General features: G+C 41.3%; 1 protein-coding gene across 1 annotated transcript in view; it reads left to right on the top strand.

The window, feature by feature from the left end:
- Positions 1 to 2,014: 2,014 nt before the first annotated feature.
- Positions 2,015 to 22,899, top strand: part of TAOK1 (TAO kinase 1) — a 154,480-nt gene continuing 133,595 nt past the window's right edge. The window contains exon 1 of the mRNA XM_049861547.1: positions 2,015 to 2,707. The gene's annotated coding sequence lies outside the window, so the exon portion shown is untranslated. The remainder of the gene's footprint in view (positions 2,708 to 22,899) is intronic.

The raw sequence follows: 22,899 nt of genomic DNA, 5'->3' as shown, positions 1-22,899 counted from the left end.
CAGGACATATGATCTGATTTCTTCAACAAATAAACCACATATGAAAAATAGAAAGGAAGAAGGAAACGAAGAAAAAGGGAAGGAAACCATCATGAATGAAAAGAGACTTAAGTGACATTTATCAATCAAAAGAAGTATGTAGGACTTGTTCAGATCCTGATTCAGATAAACGAACTGTAAAAGTACTGGAAAGTATCGGGAAAAACTGAACATGGATGGGTATTTCCTCCATTAATTTTGTAAAGATGTGATAATGATGTGGTGGTTATGTTACATCAGATGTCTTAGAGCCACAGCTGAAGTATTTATGGGTGAGATGTTATAGTGACTGAAATTTATTTAAAAATATTCCAGGAAAAAAAAGTGTGTGGGAAAACAGATGAAACAAGAATGGTAAAATGTTGATAATAGTTGAAGCTGGGTGATAGACACATGGAAGCTGATTATTCTATTCTTTCTCCTTTTGTGAATGCTTGAAATATTTGATAAAAAATTAAATTAAAAAAAAACTATAAGAGAGCTTAAGTATTTTTCTATTCCCAAATGTATGAAATAATAGAAGGGAACATTCTCGTTGCAACACTTTCAGGAGAAGGGATCATTTATGGGGTGGGTGAAGGAAGAGGAGCCCAGTGGGGTTGAGAAGGTAGAAGGAAAACTGGTTTCAAGTGGTGAAGAAGCCAAGGAGGAACAGAGTTTCAGGATGGAAGGAGTATCAACTAGGTCAAATGTTGCAGATATCAAGAAGGAAAATGACTCCACTGGACACTGGACAGCAGGTCACTCATGACCTTGGCAAGAACAATTTAAGTGGAAATGGGAAGATAGACAAGTTTTCTAAGAAGCTGGGGTGTGAAGAAGAGGAGAGAAGATAGTAAACTTTCTTTTCCCCCAAAAGGAAAGAGAGTAAACATGCTTTTTATGCTTCTTGGAAGCTGCCATTTGAAAGTAGTTGACAATATAGGTGAAAGGAAGAATGACTGACTCACAGAGCAAGAACAGTAATCCAAGACAGAGTTTTGAGAACAGATGTGTACATCCCACGGAAGTAGATGTCTTGCTTTACTAATTATGGGCAGTTTACTTTCCTAGTTTACTCTAACAGCCAATCACGGCTCCAGAGTACATTTTAACTCATAAATCTAACACAACAGACCCATTTTTCTCCGTTGTCTTGGCTGAAGAACCAAGATCTTTTATGACTGCACTTTAGGCACACTATTTGGTTCTTCAGTAAAACTGCTTTCTTTGTAGTTCACTGAAGGGGTTTTCCCTTTAAAAAAGTTTTTCACCACAAAAAAAAATTAGATAAATTCTACTTCTTCCCTGCATAGGACCCTTAGGACCCTTTAATCCGTTGCTCTTGTTCCAAAAAACTCACCTTTCAACCTACTAGAAAAATCCACAAAAACTTCTCAAGAATTTGTCTCTTTCCTATCCACCACCAGCATCCAGAATGGTTTAAACCTGTAAAAGTCTTATTCAAACTCAGTGCCCTCGAGTCGATTCCGACTCATAGCGACCCTTCCATAAATTATTATCAACTATTAGACTCTCAAAAATTCAGTTACATACTGCCTACGCTGCCCAGTTGACTTCAGAATTCTGCGGAGGGATCAAACTAAGGTGTGTTGAAGTGGGAGAGTACACACTGCTCAGTCGCAGGATTAGTAGTGGCAGATGTTTTGGGCGTGGGACGAGAAGGAGGAGTGCATATAAGCACTTCTTTCTCAGATTTTTGAGGGTATATGTATGCATCTGATGCCCACGTGGCACGAGAGGTCCGCGAGCTGAGTGAGCCCGCGCTGGACAGAGGATGGGGCTCCAGGACTGCGGGGCTCCCGGGGCGACTCCGCCCCGCGCAAGCATCCGCGCGCTCCTGTGAGGGCGCGCGCGCGCGCACGTAGTCGTGTCTCGCGCAGGGTCGGGCCTGTCAGGCGGGAAATCTCGCGAGATCGGAGACTGGGGTGACTGTCGGGAGGAGGGGAGTGGTGTCGGGGAAGGGGGGGAAACCTGGGCAGCGGCTGGGCTCTGTGGCTTCAGGGCTCGTAAGGGAGAGGGAGAGGGAGAGAGAGAGAGGGAGAGAGAGGGAGAGAGGGAAAGAGCGAGGGCGGCAAAGAGAGTGAGTCGGCGCCGCCGCCCGCCTGAGGAGAGAGGAGGGGTCCCGCTCACCCTGCGCTCTTTGCGGGCCGAGAGCGCGAGGCACCCTAGAACCTCTGAGGCCTCCGGGCCCCTGGGGACCCCGCCCCGCCGCCCGCCGGCCGGCCCGAGGCCTCTCTTCCCTTTGTGAGCGCCCCCTTCCCAGGGGTGGTGGTGGTGGCGGCGGAGGTCTGTGCGTGGGCCCGCCCGCCGAGGGGCCGCGGCAGGGGACTGAGAGGGCCTCGGCTGTGTGAGGACGGGAGGCGGCCGAGGCCCGGGCCGGTACCCCCGAGGCAGCGGTAGTGGCGGCTGCCGGCACTTCCCCGCGCCATCTTAACTGAGCCCAAGTGCTGAGGGCGCCTCATCGACCCCGGTCGTCCCCTCGCCCCCCCCCCATTGCCCCTTGTCGCAGAGCTTGGGCTGGGCGGCTCGCTGGGGCTCGGGGGGGGGGGCGGCGGTCTGTCGCCGGGCCCCCTCCTCCTCACTTCTCGCCCTCCAGCGAAGCGGCTACCGGAGCTCTGCAGGGGGCTGCGCCCGCCTACCCCGCCCCAGACCTGTCGGCGAAAGGGTAAGGGCACCTCTGCTTTGCGTAAGGGAGACCTGGAGGGGGGCGGGCAAATTCGGCCCACTCAGGCCTCTGCGTGGAAGAAGGGCTGTGGGGGTGGGGTGGGGGAGGGAGACAAGGAGGGTCTGTGAGTCTGTGGGTGGGGTAAAGAAGCTGGTGAGCTCGGCTCCCTCCCGTTTTGAGGGGCAAGAGCAATTGCATTCCTCTTTCCTGAGGGTCACCGGAAGGGGTGGTGGAAGGGGATGTCTCGAGGAAGGTGTGGCCCTCATAGGGAGACTGTGTTGATGTGCACCCCGATTTAAGGCTTGAGGTCCCTTTCCCTTCTTGTCTAGCTCCTCCCGCTCCATTTCCCTTGTAGTGTCAGTGTTCTTGGGAAGGGAGACTTCTCTGGTTAGCTTGGCTGAGTAGCTGCTCGATTCCATCCCACTCCCCCCATCGCCCCCCCCGCAGGAAGTCTGTACCCCTCTTCTTTAAGGATGATGGAAGCCTTTCTCTCCCCTACCCTTCCACCCTCCCCATCCTCTAGTCTGCTGCAATGCCGCAGAAGTCCAAGGCTGTTTCTTCTTGCACAGACCCATGTATACACTGAAAGGGGGGGGGGGTGCGGGTAGCAGGAGAGGGAAGTAATGGCGCTTCCCTTGGAAAGGTTACTCTTTTTTCCTTCGGTTTTTAAATCCATAACAGTACTGGTTTAGTACTCTTCCCCTGAGAGCAGTAACTGGGAAGTGTATCTGTTCCTTTTGTTATTATTGAGGGATGTGGCCTCTCGAGAGGGACCCCTGCCATGTTAGAACAGTTTTGATGTCTCTCCCTTTTTAAGCACTGGATTGACATATTTTAAGCAGGTTGGGAATCAGATAAAATAATTGTTTCCTCTCATCCCCCGCTTTTCTTCCTATGACTTTGTAGTGCTTGAGGAATTGTTGAAGATTATTTCGTACAGCCAGGCTGTCTGATAGACATTTCTTCTTGAGCAGTGAATTTTTAGGGTTAATACTCTTTTGTATAATATTGAAATTAGAATTTTCTGAAAATGATGAGGTTGCAAACCTTTTTTGTAGCAAATGCAAAATAATAACATTAATGTCCTTGTAATGCCATGATAGGATCTATATTCTCTTGTCAGTAAGTCATTTTTTAACTTCTTTTGCTTCATACCATATTTGTTTAAAACAAAGCATCTTATCTGATTTACAGTAGTACTTGTTGGTTTTGTACTTAGTACAGTAGAAATAAGTAAATAAGTTTTTTAAGATATTCTGAAAGTCTTGTCTTGCCAAGTGCTTTTCGTGACCAAAAGCAGTCTTGAAGTCTACTGTTGATACTTTTCTTTTTCTTTAAGTATTAGGTTTACTGGTGAAGTGATTTCAAAATGTTCCATATATGAGTATTAAGAAAATTAAATAATTTTTTCAGTACGTAGTGGAGATGACTAAAATATATATAGATGAGTTGTTTTGATATTTTACCAGTAAGTTGTACTTGGTGTTTTAGCTTTTCTTAGAGGGTGACATTAAATACCAACAGATTTTATGCTGTCACTAAGTGTTGTCCATCAGAGCTTTTTGTTGTCTATGTTGCATTTTGAAATCTGTTTTGAGTCAGGGATTTAAGGTTGTTGTTAATAGTGTCACTAGGCACTAGATTTTCTAAGTTTCTTTTAGTGAATCTTGACATAGGGAGACACATTTATGGTATGTTAAATCACAATTTTTTTTTTCTCAGAAAATGAAATTCTCTTTGCTGTGTTAACTCTCTTTTGATGTTTATTTCAATTCATTTTAACTTAAACAACACTACTCATTTGAATCTTTATTTCCTGGCACAAGCTGTATATTCTGGTCTGTGGAGTTTTCTCCTACCTGGCAAGTTGTGCTATAAAATTGAATTCCCTGGGGGGTTTGTATTTGTTGTTGTTGCCAACAGTTTGTTGTTGACAATTCATGTATACTAGCATGTGTAACTTCAAGCATACTGCTGAGTGAAGGGTGACTTTGCTTTTATCCTGGAAAGATGCAGGCAGAGAGAATTTATCAAGAAGAGCTAGAAAACTTAAGAAATGTGCACACGGTATAGGTAAACTACTTGATATATTTCGGTGTGTTAGAACTAAGGGGTACTCTTTACGACAACTAAAAAGAAACCTTGTTTTCCATAGGTGGTAGGACCTCTGCCCAAGAGTGGTAAAAGTATGTTCATCATCACTTAAATAAATTCATTATTAACGAAAGACTGCTTGAGGGCTATTTCAGCTGACCTCTGATGCCACTGCCGGAGAATACTGAGAGCTATTAGTCTGGGTTGACTCCAGATTAGTATGGCACTTCTTATGTTTCTAAATAGTTCATCTGCAAAATGGCACTGTACATCACTTCCTGTTCTTTCACAACTGGCTCTTTCTTTGGATTCCCCTTTAATGACTTAATTTTTGGCATTTTGTTATCTGATTTGTTAATTTGGTTGTAATTCTCATGTTTTATAGATGGAAGAACTAAGAATCAACTGGGTTTAAAGGTTTTGAATAGTCTAAGATCTTGACAGTAACAAAACATTGCTTTTATATTAAAGGATAGTGTCTCAAACAAAATTTAAATTTTGAAAGGGTTTTAAGAAATACAGCAGTATAAAAGACAAAAAGTATGAGTAAAGTGAATATAATTACTGCATTTCCTATAATATGGATTTTTTGAAAACCAAATATGGCAAATCAAGTTTAATTTCGTTAAAGATGTCTCATCTTTTTTAATATTATTATTTTTTTATTGTGATTTAAGTGAAAGTTTACAGTTCAAGTCAATTTCTCATACATAAATTTATACACACATTGTTACGTGACCCTAATTGCTCTCTCTGTAATGTGACAGCACACTTCTTCTTTCCACCCTGTGTTTCCCATGTCCATTCAACCAGCCTGTCTATCTCTGCCTTCTCATCTCGCCTCTGGACTCTGCCTTCTCATCTCGCCTCTGGACAGGAGCTGCCCGTGTAGTCTCATGGATCTACTTGAGCTAAGAAGCATACGCTTCACAAGTATCATTTTATGTCTTATAGTCCAGTCTTATCTTTGTCTGAAGAGTTGGCTTCGGAAATGGTTTTAGTTTTGGGCTAACAAGAGAGTCCGGGGGCCATGTCTTCTGGGGTCCCTCCAGTCTCAGTCAGACCATTAAGTCTGGTCTTTTTACTAGAATTTGAGTTCTGCGTCCCACTTTTCCCCTGCTCTGTCAGGAACTCTATTGTGTTCCCTGTCAGGGCCATCATTAGTGGTAGCTGGGCACCATCTAGTTCTCCTGGTCTCAGGCTGATGGAGTCTCTGGTTTACGTGGCCCTTCCTGTTTCTTGGGCCCATATTTTCCTTGTGTCTTTGGTGTTCTTCATTCTCCTAGATGTCTCATATCTTACAAAAAACTTCATAAATTACAATGTTATGGAGGGAGTAGAAACAGTTGGAGCCCTGGTAGCACAGTGGTTAAGAGATTGGCTACGAACCAAAAAGTTGGCAGTTCAGATCCACCAGCTGCTCCTTAGAAACCGTATGGGGCATTTCTACTCTGTCCTATAGGGTTGCTGTGGGTTGGAATCGACTCAACAGCAATGAGTAGAAGCAGTTATTTTCGATTGGGATGTGTCCGTCAACATTTGGTAACAATTATTTCCGTATCAGTTTCTTCCATTTGTGTTAGAAGAGGACTTTTTATTCTGAAATACAATCTAAAGCTGCATCTTTTAACTAGTAACAAAATTAAGTGGCCCATAAAAGGTGGGAAAGTATCTCAAAACACAAGTACCTGGCATATAACTAAAGTAAATAAAACTACAGGTTACAAAGTACCTTGCATAATAGATAATACCAGTATCAGTTGCTGTTAAGTTGATTTTAGCTCACGGTGACCCTGTGTGTCAGATGAACCCTATAAGCTAGAAGGCAGTCAGAATACACTGTGGCCTCAACAATAAACTTGAGCATATCAAGGATCATAAAGATGGTGCAGGGCTGGGCAACGTTTCGCTCTGTTGCACACGGGGTTGCCATGAGTCAGAGCCAACTGGACGGTAACTAACAACAGTATTGCACTTGTTAACAGACATTTAGGTTGTTTCCACCTTTTGGCTATTGTGATCAAATAATTCTTAGAACTGTGCTCCATAGGATTTTCTGTGGCTGATTTTTGGGAGGTAGATCACCAGGCCTTTCTTCCCAGGCACCTCCAGATGGACTCAAACTGCCAATCTTTTGCATTACCAGGGACTCTGGTACCAAAAAAATGCCAGTGTCAGTGATGTCTTAGGTTATTTGTTTAAACTTAACTACATTTAAATTGCATTTAACTTATCTTTAAAGCTAAGAAGGGATTAATTTTTCCTTCTGCTAATTAGATCTAATAGTCTTTTGCAGATATAAAGGTGGGTGAATTACTTCAACATTTAGAAAGATATGTATAGTTTTTAAGAAAAGCATTGACAAATAATGGGATGGAAAAAAACTTTCTGATTTGCAGCTGCCAATAAGAACAAAACTGGCACTTAGTATATCTTAGTTTTATCATTTATTAGCTGTGTAACTTCTTTAACTTTTTAAGCCTCACTTTCTGTATCTATAAACTGAGGATAGTAAGTATCTATTTCACAGGGTTTGTTAGGTTTAAATGTCATGACTTACATACTAGCTGCTTAGTAAATGTTTACAGATGAGTACTGGGAATCTAATATTTAAGAATGAATTGCATTCTATAATTTTGATTTGAAGTTGGATTTATACATTTGGAGCTGCACATTTTTTTTTGAAGGAAGTGGTTAGACGATCAGGGTAGTTTACAAACTTTCTGTGCCTATAACGGACTGTGTAGTACTTAACACTAATGCCCGTACCCATTACTGTCAAGTCGATTGTGACTTATAGCAACCCTATAGGACAGAGTTGAACTGCCCCATTGGGTTTCCAAGGAGCGCCTGGTGGATTTGAACTGCCGACCTTTTGGCTAGCAGCCGTAATGATTAACCACTATACCACCATACCTAATACTGATAGGAATTTCTAATCTATAAGTAATTTTCATTTTCCTTTGGCGGATATAACGTCAGTCCTAAGGAATTTTTCTTTCCCATTGGTGCTTCCATTTGTTTAAGAATTATTTGATCACAATAGCCAAAAGGTGGAAACAACCTAAATGTCTATTAACAGGTGGAATATTGTTGTTAGTTACTGTCCAGTTGGCCCTGACTCATGGCAACCCTGTGTGCAGTAGAGTGAAATGTTGCCCAGCCCTGCATCATCTTTAGGATCATTGATATGCTCAGGTCCGTTGTTGAGGCCGCTGTGTGTTTTGACTGTCTTCTAGTCTATAGGGTTCATCTTCCAGCACTATATCAGGCAATATTCTGTGTGATCCATCAGGTTTTTATTGGCTTATTTTTGGAAGTAGATTACCAGGCCATTCTTCTTAGTCTTAGTGTGGAAGCTCTGCTGAAACCTGTCCACCATGGGTGACCCTGCTATATTTGAAATACCAATGGCATGGCTTACAGCATAGCAACATGCAAGACACCATAGTACAACAAACTGGCAGACAGGTGGTAAAATGGAATATTACTTAGCCATACAGAGAAATGAAGTTCTTATACATGCTACAACATGAATGAACCTGGAAAACATTATGCTGAATGAATAAGTCAGTCACAAAGGGACAAATATTATATGATCCTACTTACATGAAATATCTAGAATTGGCAGTTGTATAGAGATCAAAGTTTATGGGTGGTTACCAGGGGTGGGAAGGAAGAGGAAAGGAGGAACCACTGCCTAGGGGGCACTGAGTTTCTGTTAAGGATTATGGAAAATTTCATACATATAAAAAATGTTTAAGTGGCAAATGTTTTATATATATTTGTACCACAAATAAAAAAAAATCGTTTGGTGTCACTCCTCTGTCTCCTAGAGCTCTTTTCACCATCTCTGGCTTTGAAGGTATCCAGGGTACTCAAGTTCTCCTAAGTCTTTTTATTTAGATATACTTTGTAGGTATGCCCTCACCTTGAAAGTACTTTATTTTACAAAATGTTATCAGCTCAGCAGACAGTAAATGATTATTACAGATATAATCCCTGCCTTGGAGGCATGCTGTCTTCTCAGTTTTTTCATCTCCTGAATAGTTTTCTCAAACAATGTAGATATTCATGGAAAGGAAGAATTTTCCTATGGTTGTCAGTTCCTCTGAGCCAGTGCTTTTCAAACTTCAGGATGAATTTAATCTTGAGAGTCACAGTAACAGTTTTTCTTTTTTAATGAAAAATATCAGTATGTTACATAAGTAAGAGTAAGTGTTGTTCAGGGAAACTTATTTTTTATTTCATTGTGTTAAAAATATATATAATGAAACATTTGCCAATTCAACATTTTCTACATGCACAATTCAGTGACATTGATTGTGTTCATCATGTTGGGCAACTGTTAACCACTATCCTTTTCCAAATTATTCTACCACCATTGCTCCCTAAGCAATGACTCACGCTTTTCTCCTCCTTCCCACCCTTAGTAATAAGCTTTTGTCTCTATATATTTGCCTATTTCATATAAGTGGATCATACACTATTTGTCCTTTTGTGACTGACTTATTTTACTCAGCATAATGTTTTCAGGGTTCAGCCATGTCGTAGCATGTATCAAGACTTGATTTTACTTAATGGCTGAGTAATATTCTGTTGTATCTATGTACCACATTTTGTTTATCTATTTATCTATTGATTGACATAAAGTTGTTTCCACCTTTTGACTGTTATGACTAGTGCTGCAGTAAATGTTGATCTGCAGGTTTCTGTTTGCATTACTGCTTTCAGTTCTTTCTGGTATATACTAGGATTGGGAATGCTGGGTCATATGGTAGTTCTATGTCTAACTTTTTTTTTTTTTTAAGTAATTTTTATTGTGCCTTAAGTGAAAGTTTACATATCAAGTCAGTCTGTCACATATAAGCTTATGTACACCTTACTACATACTCCCATTTACTCTCCCCCAATGAGTCAGCCCACTCCCTTCTTCCAGTCTCTCCTTTCATGACCATTATGTCTAACTTTTTGAAGAAGTGCCAAACTATCTTCCACAGTGGCTGTACCATTTTGTATTCCCACCAGCAATGCATGAGGGTTCCAATTTCTCTACACTCTCACTAACGCCTGTTATTGTCCATTTTTTTTCTCATAGCCATTCTAGTGAGTGTGAAATGATTTATATCTCCCTATTTTTTAATGATTAATGGGGTGGCATAGTGGTTAAGTGCTACGGCTGCTAACCAAGAGGTTGGCAGTTCGAATCCGCCCGGCACTCCTTGGAAATTCTATGGTGCAGTTCTACTCTGTCCTATAGGGTCGCTATGAGTCGAAATCAACTCGACGGCTGTGGGTTTGGTGCTTTTTTTGGAATGATTAATGGAGGGCAGTAGCGGTTCAGTCGTAGAAATCTTGCCTTCCGTGCAGGAGATCTGTGTTTGATTTCTGGCCAGTGTACCTCAAGCACAGCCAGCACCCATCTGTCAGTGGTCTATCAGGGGAGGCTTGTGTGTTGCTGGATGCTGAACAGGTTTCAGTAGAGATTCCAGTTTAAGATAGACGAGGAAGAAAGGCCTGACAATCTGCATCTGAAAAATCAGCCAGTAAAAACTCTTTGGATCACTACGGTCAAATCCTCCTGTACATGGAATCACAACTCAAAGGCAGCTAACGACAATGACTAATGACCTTGAGCAGTTGTTCCTGTGCTTTTTGGCCATTTGTGTATCCTCTTCGGTGAAATGTTTATTCAAATCCTTTGTCCATTTTTTGATTGGGTTGTTTGTCTTTTTATTATTAAGTCGTAGGAGTTCTTATGTATTCTGGATATCAAACCCTTTTCAGATATATGGTTCCCCAAAATTTTCTTCCAGTTCCTCACTTTGTCAATAAAGTGTTTGGGAAAAATTTTGTTTGTTGTATATATAAATGTGTGCTCTGGGTGCCCAGTTAAAACCAGTTAAAATTTTTTGCATTTCTTTTTTTCACCTCTTCCCTTTCTTTTTTTTTTCTAGTTTCATGTCTCTGAAGGCTGCTTTTTTTTTTTTTTTTTCTGTCTTTTTCTTTTCAACAAGCCTGTCTTCAAGCTCTATTGACTGTACTCTATTTAGTAGTTGTATTGGGCATATTTATGTTTTCTAGGTCTCAAAATTCATAGGGTACCAAGAACTCAGTCTAGAAAACCATGGCCAGGGTACAGGCAGTTTTGGGTATGATGGTAACTTTTGAAGCTTTTATATCAGGGAGCATATATCATCATGTATCAATTGTCACAGAGTAAAAATGACATGGGGGCGATGTCTGACCTCCAATTTCACAAAGGGGAAGGAGAATCAAGATCAGCAGCCTACTCCTAGGAATATAAAAAAATCCTAGAGAAATAAGAGCTGTCATACAAATAGACGTATGTACACCCCTGTTCACTTCAGCATTGCTCACAATAGCAAAAAGATGGAAATGACCTAAGTGCCCATCAACAGATGAGTGGGTAAACTATGGTACATACACGCAATGGAATACCACTCAACGATAAAGAACAAATGATGCGTCTGCGAAACATCTCACAATATGAATGAATCTGGAGGACGTTATGCTGAGTGAAATAAATCAATCACAAAAGGACAAATATCGTATGAGACCACTATTATAAAAATTCATGAAAAGGTTTACACACAAAAAGAAACAATCTTTAATGGTTACGAGGGGGATGGTGGGGAGGGAAAAACGCTAAATAGAAAATAGGTAAGTGGTAACTTTGGTGAAGGGTAAGACAGTACACAATACTGGGGAAGCCAGCAGAACTTGACCAAGGCAAGGTCACGGAAGCTTCATAGACATGGCCAAACTCCCTGAGAGACGGAGTTACTGGGCTTAGGGCTGTGGGAACCATGGTATCAGAGGACATCTATCTCAATTGGCATAACATAGTAGTGTCTCAGATCTTAAAAGCTTGTGAGTGGCCATCTAAGGTACTCCACTGATCTCACCCATCTGGAGGAAGGGAGAATGAAGAAAACCAAAGACATAAGGGAAAGATTAGTCCAAAGGACTAACGGACCACAACTACCACAGCTTCCAAAAGACTGAGTCTAGTACAACTAGATGGCACCCGAATACCATCGCTGACCGCTCTGACAGGAATCACAATAGGGGGTCCCAGTCAGAGCTGGAAAAAAAATGTAGAGCAAAATTCTAACTCACAAACACAAAAAAAGACCAGACTTAACTGGCCCAACAGAGACTGGAGAAACACCGAGAGTATGGCACCTGTTTACCCTTTTAACTCAGTACTGAAGTCACTCCTGAGGTTCATCCTTCAGCCAAAGATTAGACAGGCCCATAAAACAGAGCGAGACTAAATGGGCACACCAGCCCAGGGGCAAGGACGAGAAGGCAGGAGGGCACAGGAAAGCTGATAATGGGGAACTCAAGGTTGAGAAGGGGAGAGTGTTGACATGTCGTGGGGTTAGCATCCAACGCCACAAAACAATATGTATATCAATTGCTTAGTGAGAAAATAATTTGATCTGTAAACCTTCATCTACAGCACAATTAAAAAGAAAAAAAAAAAAGGCAGCCCAAGGCTTATACCTTTGAGGCAGAGGTTAGACATGCCTCCTTTCTCCACCATCCTTACCAATTCTGACACCTCCATCCCTCCCATGACACTCTCTACTTCTCTCCTGGGTTTGATAATTCATTACAGTGGGCATACAGAACTCACAGACCATACTTACAGTTATGGGGCTTATTAGGGAAGTAACAGGTTACAACTCAGGTTCAGGAAAACTCAGGATACAGTTCTTCCATCGGGACAGTCTCTTCTCAGCTGTGCTTGCAGGCACACCTCTCTCTTAGCTCTGCCTCGCTTGGCCAGTAAGCCTCAGCTCAAAGGCGCTCAGCTCTAGCTCCATGGGTTGGCAGAACCTAGCTCCACCAAGTGCTCAGAGACACCCTATCCTCCAGCAAGTCTCCTGCCCAGAGGCACTCAGCTTTCTTGCTCCGTAGGCCTGGAAGCCCAGTGTGCAATCTGTTGCTGGTTCTCCTGCTGCTGTTTGTCTGCTACCACTTCTTACCATCTCCAGTGTTCCAGCTCGGCCTCTCTCCATCTCCTGGTTCCAGGAACTTCTCAGTGCAGGGATCCCGGGTCCAAAGGACAGGTTCTGCTCTTGGCTTTTCTTCCTTAGTGGTGGTGGGATGCCCTCTTTCTCGCCTCTGGGTTGGCTCATTTTAAACCTAGCAAGGTGGCAAAACTGACCAATCCCTTTGGTGGGCCACAGTTACCTTATTTGCGCAGTCCTGCCCAATTACTTGGATGGGAGTTATGAGACCATGGCGAGAAGGGCCACACAAAAGCGATCCATCACACCACATACCCTCTAGGTAGGTCCTCTCATGAATTGTGGAATTTATTATAAAAAGAAAGCCTTTTATACTTGGAGCATATTAAAAATATTTTTTATTTTTGCTTAGGCCATATAGATTTAATTTTTAAATTTTGTAATGTACATTTTAATGAGATTTATTATGCGAATATGTTTAAATGTATTAAATAAGTACAATAAATATACTTTTAAAAGTTCATTGTGTTTCATTGTATTGTATCTAACCATATCCTTATGTTTTGGTTAGTTTTTTTAATCCACTCATGGTAGTAGTTATGAGTCTCTTTAGTTTTTATTTTGGTTGGATTTCTTCCAATTTATTCTCATTAAGACCAAGAAAGAGGCTTCAGAAAAAGTTGATGAACAGCATTACTTAACAAGGTCAAGGTTTTTCCTTTTTTAGACTTGGGAATTTAGTGTCACTGAAAATTGGAAAAACTTTGTCTCTGCCAAAAGCATCCATATCCTTGACTGTAAAGACTAAAATTACTTATTAATCTATGGGTAATTGTATTTGATAAGGAAACTTTGCTCTTCATTGTTACACAGAAATTCTGTATAGTATGTGTGATAGTATTTAATATATAGTGTTTAAGTAATCTCAAGTTATACACATGGTAGATGATGAGTATGATGTTTTATAGGGATCATAATGGGATATAAAACAAAACCTGTTGCCATCTAGCCAGTTCCGACTCTTGGTGACCCCCGTGTGCTACAGAGTAGAACTGCTCCATAGGGTTTTCTTGGCTGTAATCTTTACAGAAGCAGATCCATGGTGTCACTGGGTAGATTTGAACCACCAACCTTTGGGTTAGTAGTTGAGCGCAAACTGTTTGCATCATACAGGGACCCTCATCACATGATAAGAATACACAATATTTCAGTTGGTTTTGTTTCTTAGAATTCAAGGTTTCTGAGTCCCAGAGGGGCAATGCAATTTGCTCACCTTCAGTTTCTTTATTTTGACATATAGTTGTTGGTGATAATAATTTTCCCACTGCCTAGGAAAGCATACAAAATTTAAAACTGTGGAGTAATAAAAAGACCTTTTCCTGAAGTTCTCTTTAGGTACTGGCAAATTATATTTGTGTTTTACATATGAATGTTTATATTCTAGTATGTGACCCTATCTACATTCAGGAGGAGGGATAAGAATCAGGATCAGCTTAAAGCTAAGTCATATGAGATAGAGGTCAGACTACCTCCACTCTCTGAGTTTTTCACCATTTCTGACACCAGCCACACCACCTCCTACAGCAGTCTTCACTTCTTTGCTGGGTTTGATAATTCTTTGCAGGGGCCACAAAGAGCTCACAGACCATGGGTATATATGGTTTATTAGGGAAGTAACAGGCTACGATTCAGGATCAGGATCAACTTGGAAGGAACAGGATACAGCTGAGGAGACAGGATACAGTTCTTCAATCAGGATAGCTTCCAACCAGGACTACTCTCAGCTGCTTCTTGGCTGTGCCCACAGGTAGGCCCTTCTCTCAGCCGTGCCAGCTGCAGGCTTTCTCTAGGTCTCTTCCCTACTAGGGCAAGTGTTATAGCTCTTTAGCTTTGCTGAGAAGTGCCTGGAGGTACCCCACTCTGTCAGCAAGCCTCCTGCCTGTGGGCGCTCAGCTATCTCATTCCATGGGCTGGCAGGTACCACCACAGCTGTCTGACAGTCCCCTGGTACTAGCTGTTCGTACTGCTGCTGCTGTTTCTGCTGCTGGGCTCTGCTCTGGTTGACATTGTTTCTCACCACCTCATGTGGTTGTCAGTGTTACAGCTCTCTCCTTACTGGGTTAGGAGGTTCTCAGCACAGGGACCCTCGGTCCAAAGGACACACTCTGCTCCAGGCTCTTCTTGATGGTAGTGAGGTCTCCCTCAGCTTCTGTGGGATTGGCCTTTGTATTCAATTTCAAGGCATGGCCCTCCCAGTCAGACCATGAACTGACCAATCCTTTTAGTAGACCACAGTCACTCAGTTTGCATAGTAATCAACCAGTTCCCTCAAGGTCACTTAATCCTTGTGGGTGGTTTTACACACCCTAATTGCATAGTAAGCTAACCAATACCTTTGCAAGATTGTGGCCCAGCCAGTCATGTTTGGCAGAATTATAAACTCAAGGCCAGAAAGTCCATATGTAAGAGAAACCCATTGCACTGCAATGTTCAGTTATGTAAAATAATGCCATAAAACTTTTATCAAGAGTAAAAGGATTTTAAGAAGGAAAAGATGTGAAACTACTTTTACTTAGGAAGGAAATGTCCCATAGTACAAAAAGCTTAATTACTAACAATAGAAAGCATAGAATTTGGATATTTCTTTATTTATATGACATTTTGATCATAGTAGTATATAATAAACTGGTTGGAGAGAGCCACTGTCTTAGTTATCTAGTGCTGCTGTAACAGAGATACCACAGTGGATGGTTTTAACAAAGAAAAATTTATTTCTTCACAGTAAAGCAGGCTAAAAGTCCAAATTCAAGGTGTCAGCTCCAGGGGAAGGCTTTTTGTCGACCTTCTCATCAGTGTTTCCCCAGACCAGGAGCTTTTTCACGCAGGGACCTTGGGTCCAGAGGAGGTGCTCTGCTCCTGGTACTGCCTTCTTGGTGGTATGAGGTCCCCAACTCTCTCCTTGCTTCTCTTTCCTTTTATCTCTTAAGAGATAAAAGGTGGTGCAGGCCACACCCCAGGGAAACTCCCTTTACATTGGATCAGGGTGGTGACCTGAGTAATGTGGTGTTAACAATCCCACCATAGTCCTCTTAACATAAAATTACAATCACAAAATGGAGGACAGTGACACAATACTGGGAATCATAGCCTAACCAAGTTGATCCACACATTTTTTGGGGGACGTAATTCAATCCATGACAGCCACAATGCTCAAGATTAGCATGGTTTTAGGGAAGAAGAAAAATATTATTGGTACATGACTTTTGTTTTTGTAATATGTTAGATAATTTGGTAAGTTAGAATAACTTCTACAAGAGAGATTATTGCTGTATTAAAAGATGTTATACCCAAAAACCCATAATAATGGATTGTTACCAAATAAAATTTCTTTTATTCCTCTGATTGAATACATATGAAGTAGATGTTGTTTACTATCTAATAATTAGGTAAATGATCCAAGTGGTTTTTTTTTTTTTTTGCATTTAGTAGTTTCAGTATTGGAATTGGATTAGATTTTGTGCCTATAAGTGATTTTTGTGCATGTGATTTGTAAAATTAGTGTTTTTTTTAATCAACAAGCATGGACCTAGTTCAGAAGTTGTATGCTTTAAGAAGTGTATAGGAATCAGATAATTAATTCTTATTTATCAGATTTGGAATGCAGTTATTTTGATAATGTGTTCTTTCAGTTATCTTCAGTTGGAGAATTGGTCTTGTTGTTACTCTTGAGTCATGGCGATGTTATATGTAATAGCATGAAACATTGCCTGGCTCTGCACCATCTCCATGATCTTGATAAGTTTGAGCCCGCTGAAGCTACTGTGTCAGTTCATCTCACTGAGGATTTTCCTTGTTTTTGCTGATCCTCTACCAAACATGATGTCCATTTCCAGTGATTGTTCTTCCCTAGTGATGTGTCCAAAGTAAGGGAGTTGAAGTCTTTCCAGCCTCTCTTCTGAAGAGCATTCCGTTTGTATTTCTTCTAAGACTGATTTGTTTGTTCTCTTGGCAGTCCATGGTATATTCAGTATTCTTTTTCAAAACTACAATTCTTCTCCCTCCCCCCACCCCCCCGCCCCCAACACGACAATCCTAATGCATCAACTCTGTCTTTTTTCATTGTCTACCTTCCACCCGCATGTGAGTCAGTTGAAAACACCATGGCTTGGGGCAGCCACACCTTAGTCATCAAAATGACATCTTTGCTTTTCAAAACGTTAAAGAGGTCTTTTTCAGCAGATTTGCCTGATGCAATGCGTCGTTTGATTTCTTGGGCATTGATTGTGGATCCAAGTAGTATGAAATCCCTGACAGCTTCAATTTTTTCTCCATTTATTGGTCCAGTTGTGAGGATCTTCGTTTTCTTTATGTTGAGGTGTAATCCACACTGAAGGCTCTGGTCTTTTACCTTCATCAGTAAGTTGGAGAATTAGCCTCCCAATATTTTACATGCTATCTACTCTAAATAGTTAAATTTAACAAGGTATTTGGTTAATTTAACAGTCTTGTAAATAAAGATTTTTCCTTTGGTGAAGGGTACACAATACAAGGGAAGCCAGTACAACTTGAACAAGGCAAGGTCATGGAAGCTCCATACCCGTAAAAACCCAGTGCCGTCGAGTCGATTCCGACTCATAGCGACCCTATGAGAGTCGGAAGCTCCATAGACACATCCAAACTCTCTGAGGGACTAAATTGCTGGGCTGAGGGCTGTGGGGAACATCTAGCTCAATTGGGATAATATAGTTTATAAAGAAAATGTTCTACAGTCTACTTCGGTGAGTAGCATCTGGGGTCTTAAAAGCTTGTGAGCAGCCATCTAGGCTACTCCATGGGTCTCACCCCTTTGGGAGCAAGGAAGAAAGAAGACTAAAGACACAAGGGAAAGATTAGTCCAAAGGACTAATGGACCACATCTACCACAGCCTCCACCAGACTGAGTCCATTACAACTAGATGGTGCCCGGCTACCACCACTCACTGCTCTGACAGGGATCACGATAAAGGGTCCCGAATGGAGCTGGAGAAAAATGTAGAAAAAAATTCTAACTCAAAAAGAAAAACCAGACTTCCTGGTCTGACAGAGACTGGAGAAACCTAGAGAGTATGGTCCCCGGACACCCTTTCAGCTTGGTAATGAAGTCACTCCTGAGGTTCACCATTCAGCCAAAGATTGGACAGGCCCATAAAACAGAACGAGACTAAATGGGCACACCAGCCCAGGGGCAAATACTAGAAGGCAAGAGGGGACAGGAAAGCTGGTAATAGGGAACCCAAGCTTGAAAAGGGAGAGTGTTGACATGTCATGGGGTTGTTAACCAGTGCCATAAAACAATATATGTGCTAACTGTTTAATGAGAAACTAGGCTTGTTCTGTAAACTTCTTCTAAAGCACAGTTAAAAAAAAAAAAAAAAATTTTTTTTTTTTTTCCACTCAACTTTCCAGGTTACGGGGTGAAATAGATTAGGGTGGGAGTGGTGAAATAAATACCATAATATGTAAGATGCGTTTTATGATTGTCTTTGAGGTTGTAAATCCAGTCATTAAATAAATATTTTATCGTTGAGATAAGAAATGTTTGTTAAAATAAGTAAAATGACTATAATATAAAAACTTAATTTTTGACAGTATGTTAAAGGGCACTACCATTTTTGTTAATTTAACATAAATTGATTGGATTACAGTTAGGTAAAATGGTATCCAAAATTTTAGTATCCATTATTTTATTTTATTCAGGTGGCATTGTGATTAACATTTTTTTGAAAAAGTGTTATTTATTTATTTTTAAATTCTCTTGAATCATAGTCATTAAGCTAGTTGGTTTACTCATACTGTACTTAATATAGAAATCAATTTTAACTTAATTTTTGAGATACATAGTTATAATTGTGATTACTAAATGTGCTGCACACACAGACTGCCTCAAAGGCGGCCCCAAGAACCCAAGCAGGCACAAGACTACTGGAATGAGGACCCCGACCAGTAGCAATAATCCCCCCTTGGCTGCTGTGTCCATCCAGTCTAATTAAGTCGCACACAGAAGACACTGTGTTGGCAAAGTGAAAGCCGTTTATTACTCACAGAAAGTAGACAGCATACAACAGGAACAGATTCATGATAAGCCAGTCCACCCTTGGGCTTAGAAGGCTGTTCACGCAGGATGGAGACTTCTCTACCTATGCCTCACCTTGCACCATAGGAGAAGGGACTCTGAAGTCCTGTACCCACCTGGCTTTATATTCCAGGGGTCACTGACTCCCTTGAGTTAGGAACAGCCGCAGGTTTTCAGGCTTGACAGCTCAAGGAGGTCCATGGCCCTTGATAGGTGCCAGCTGGAGTTTCCCTGGTCCCTGTTGCCTACCTGGGCAGAATATCATACCCCAGATTGAGCTGTAGTTTGTTCCTGAAGCCTAGGGACACTAGCAGGAGGAGGAACAGGGGAAACTGTGGCTGCTGGGCTGTCCAAGGGCTGACCTCCTTCCAGTAAAATAGTAATTAAAATAGTAATTGATGGGGTTTGAATTTAAAGACCACCATTTTAACCATTAAGCTATGTAGCTTTAGTGTCAAAATAAGATTCAGTAATGACACATTTATTATATATAACCCAGTGGCATCGAGTTGATTCCGACTCATAGCGACCCTATAGGACAGAGCAGAACTGCCCCATAGAGTTTCCAAGGAGCGCCTGATGGATTTGAACTGCCGACCCTTTGGTTAGCAGCCATAGCACTTAAAACATTTAATTTTATTTTAGGTGGAAGTTTACACAGCAAATTAGTTTCTCATTCAAAAAAAAAACCAAACCAAACCCAGTGCCGTCTAGTAGTTTCTGACTCATAGCAACCCTATAGGACAGAGTAGAGCTGGCCCATAGAGTTTCCAAGGAGTGCCTGGCACATTCAAACTGCCGACCCTTTGGTTAGCAGCCGTAGCACTTAACCACTACGCCACCAGGGTTTCCTTCTCATTCAACAATTCATATGTAAATAGTTCTGTGAAATTGGGTGCTATCCCCACAACTTGTCAGCACTATTCCTATTTCCACCCTTCCTTTTCCATTTTCTGTTTCCATCTCTTCAGTTTCCCTGCCCCTCCTTGCCTTCTCATTTATGCTTTTAGGCAAATATTGCCCATTTGGTCTCATTTAATTGATTGTTCTAAGGAGCACATTCTATAGACCAATCTATTATTTGGCTAAAAGGTGACCTCTAGGAGTGGCTTCAATTCCAGGTTAAAAGAGTGTCTTAGGGGAATAGTTTCGGGGGTTCCTCCAGTCTCTGCCATTCCAGTAAGTCTGAACTTTTTTATAAATTTGTATTTCATTCTACGTTTTTCTCCCATTCTAACCAGGACCTTCTATTGTGTCCATGATCAGAGCAGTCAGTAGTGGTAGCCGGGCACCATCTAGTTTTTCTGGTCTCAGGCTAGAGGAGAGTGTGGTTCCTGTAGGCATTAATCTTTTAGACTAATTTCTTCCTTGAGTCTTTGGCTTCCTTCATTCTCCTTTGTGCCAGATGGGGAGAGACCAATAGTTGAATCTTACATGGCTGCTTGCAAGCTTTTAAGACCCCAGACACGACTCACACATTGGAATGCAGAACATTATCTTTATGATCTGTTATGACAGTTGAGCTAGATGTTTCCTGAGACTATGGTCCTTAGCTTTTAAGCCCAGTAACCCAGTCCTACAAGGTGTTTGGATATGTCTAAGAAGTTTCTGCAACTGTGCCCCCTATGTGCCCTATTATATATATAAATATACATGCAACACATACAAATATGTATATGCAGTTACCCACAACTATACCTGTATATGGAGCCCTGGTGGTGCAGTGGTTAAGCATTCAGCTGCTAACCAAAAGGTCAGCAGTTCAAATCCATCAGCTGTTCCTTGGAAACCCTGTGGGGCAGTTCTACTCTGTCTTACAGGGTCGCAGTGAGTCGGAATTTACTCGACAGCAATGGTTTTTTTTAATACCCATATATGCATGTGCCCGCACTCCCGTATGCCCACATCCATATAACGTACATATCTACCTACGTTACCACTCAGAGATTTTTGGTTGTTATTACTGTAGTTTGTAGACTTGTATATGGTATAGTTGTTACTGTAGTACTATATGTTTTTTGAATGCTATATTCTAGGCACTGCACTTATCAAATAGCTTCTGCAATGACACGTCTAATTATTATACATTATTTGAGTGCTGTTTATTAGGTACTGTGCCAGGCAGATACAGAAATGAGTAAGACTTGATCCCTGCTATTTTATAGTTTACTAGGGGTACAGACTTGCAAACAGATATATACAATAGTGTAGCGCAAGGGTTCTCAACCTTGACAGTATTAGGTAGGATAATTATTTGTTGCGGGGGGTCTGTGCTGGGCATTATAGGATATTTTGAATCATCCCTGGCCTTTACCTAGTAGATGCTAGTAGCCCATGTCAGTTGTGATAATAAAAAATGTCTTCAGAGATTGCCAGATATCCTATGGGGGCCAAAATCAACTTTGATTGAGAACCAGTTGGTGGAGTGAATGCTAAGGTGGTAGTGTAATGTACAAAGAACTGTTTAGCATAGGTGAAATAGTGTTAAGGGATGTTTAGGTGGAATGGCCTCTGAGAAAGTGAGATTTTATATGGGTCTTAGGTAAGAGTCAGAGGGGAAAGGGTATTGCATACCTCAAAGCATGAAAGATCAGTATTTAAGAGCATTAAAGATTTAAGTATTTACGAGTATTTTGTATAAGAGTATTTAAATACAGTAAGAGTATTTAAGAGTGATTACTGATAGTTTGTGGCTATAGATTATGTAGATTATAGTGCATTATATAGATTACAGTGCGTGTGTGTATGTATGCAGTTTTGGATGGCTGTTTGATAAAATAAAGCTGAAAAGGTATTTTGGGGACATCAGTCTTTTTTTTTCTTTTTAACTACGGTATGATTTATGCAGCAGAGTGCACAAAGATTAAGTATAAGCTTGTTGCCTTTTGCAGGTGTATACACTCATGTAACCACCATGCAGCACAGGATGTAGAACTTTTCCAACACCTCTCATAGTTTTTTCTTGAAGGGCCATTTTTGCTGTGTTCCTAATTAATGTGAAAATCATAAAAGCAGAAGTGTGATAGGGTCAGATTTGTGTTTTAAAAAGATTACTCTCGAAGTTCTGTGGAGAATGTTGTCAGTTGCTGTTGAGTTGGCTCCGATCCTGGTGAGCTTATGTGTAGTGGAATACAACGTTGCCTGATCCTGTACCGTCTTAATGAGCTTTGATATGTTTGAGCCCATTGTTGTGGCTATTATCCATCCATCTCACTGAGGGTTCCCCTTATCTTCTGTGACCCTCTGTTTATCAAACTTCATGTACTTTTGTAGAGATTGGTCTATTTGGAGAATAAACAGGAAGAAATTATGTGTAAGAGTTTGGCTAGGAGATAATTACAGAAGTCTAACTAAGGAGTAGAGCTGACATGTTGGATTTGAGAGAGATTAAGTCAGAAAATTGAATTTGGTACTTAACAGATACGGGGAAAGTATGTTGAGGATAACTTTATTTTGCAAGGAACGGGAAAGATAACGATTTTGATTTGGGTTTATCAGTCAGGAGAGAATAGGTTATGTTGTGGTACCAAACAGCTCAAAAATTTCAGTGGCATTTAACAGTGCAAAAATTTTTGGCTTGTGCATGCTGTGTGTACCGTCTGGGTTGTCAGAGGTACTCTGCTTGTTGTAGCTTTGGAGGGTGTTAGTCTGATGAGGATGCCTCTGAATAGCATCATGGCAATGGGAAGGGGACTGTTGTAAACAACTCACTGGCTTTTAAAGTGCCTCCCTAGAAGTAGGACATGCAATTTTGCCTTATAGTTTATTGGCCAAAGAAAATCTTATGGCCTTAAAGATCTACAGGGGGTAAGGAATTATAAAGGAGCCCTGGTGGCACAGTGGTTAAGTGCTCAGGTGCTAACCAGAAGGTTGGCGGTTTCAACCGACCAGCGGCTCCACAGGAGAAAGATGTGACAGTCTGCTTCCATAAAGATTTACAGCCTTGGAAACCCTGCGAGAAGTTCTGCTCTGTCCTGTAGAGC

This window comes from Elephas maximus, chromosome 19 (genome assembly GCF_024166365.1).
Source record: "Elephas maximus indicus isolate mEleMax1 chromosome 19, mEleMax1 primary haplotype, whole genome shotgun sequence".
Lineage (NCBI taxonomy): Eukaryota > Metazoa > Chordata > Mammalia > Proboscidea > Elephantidae > Elephas > Elephas maximus.
The sequence above is the reverse complement of the archived record's forward strand: the minus strand, read 5'-3'. Positions and strand labels throughout refer to the sequence as shown.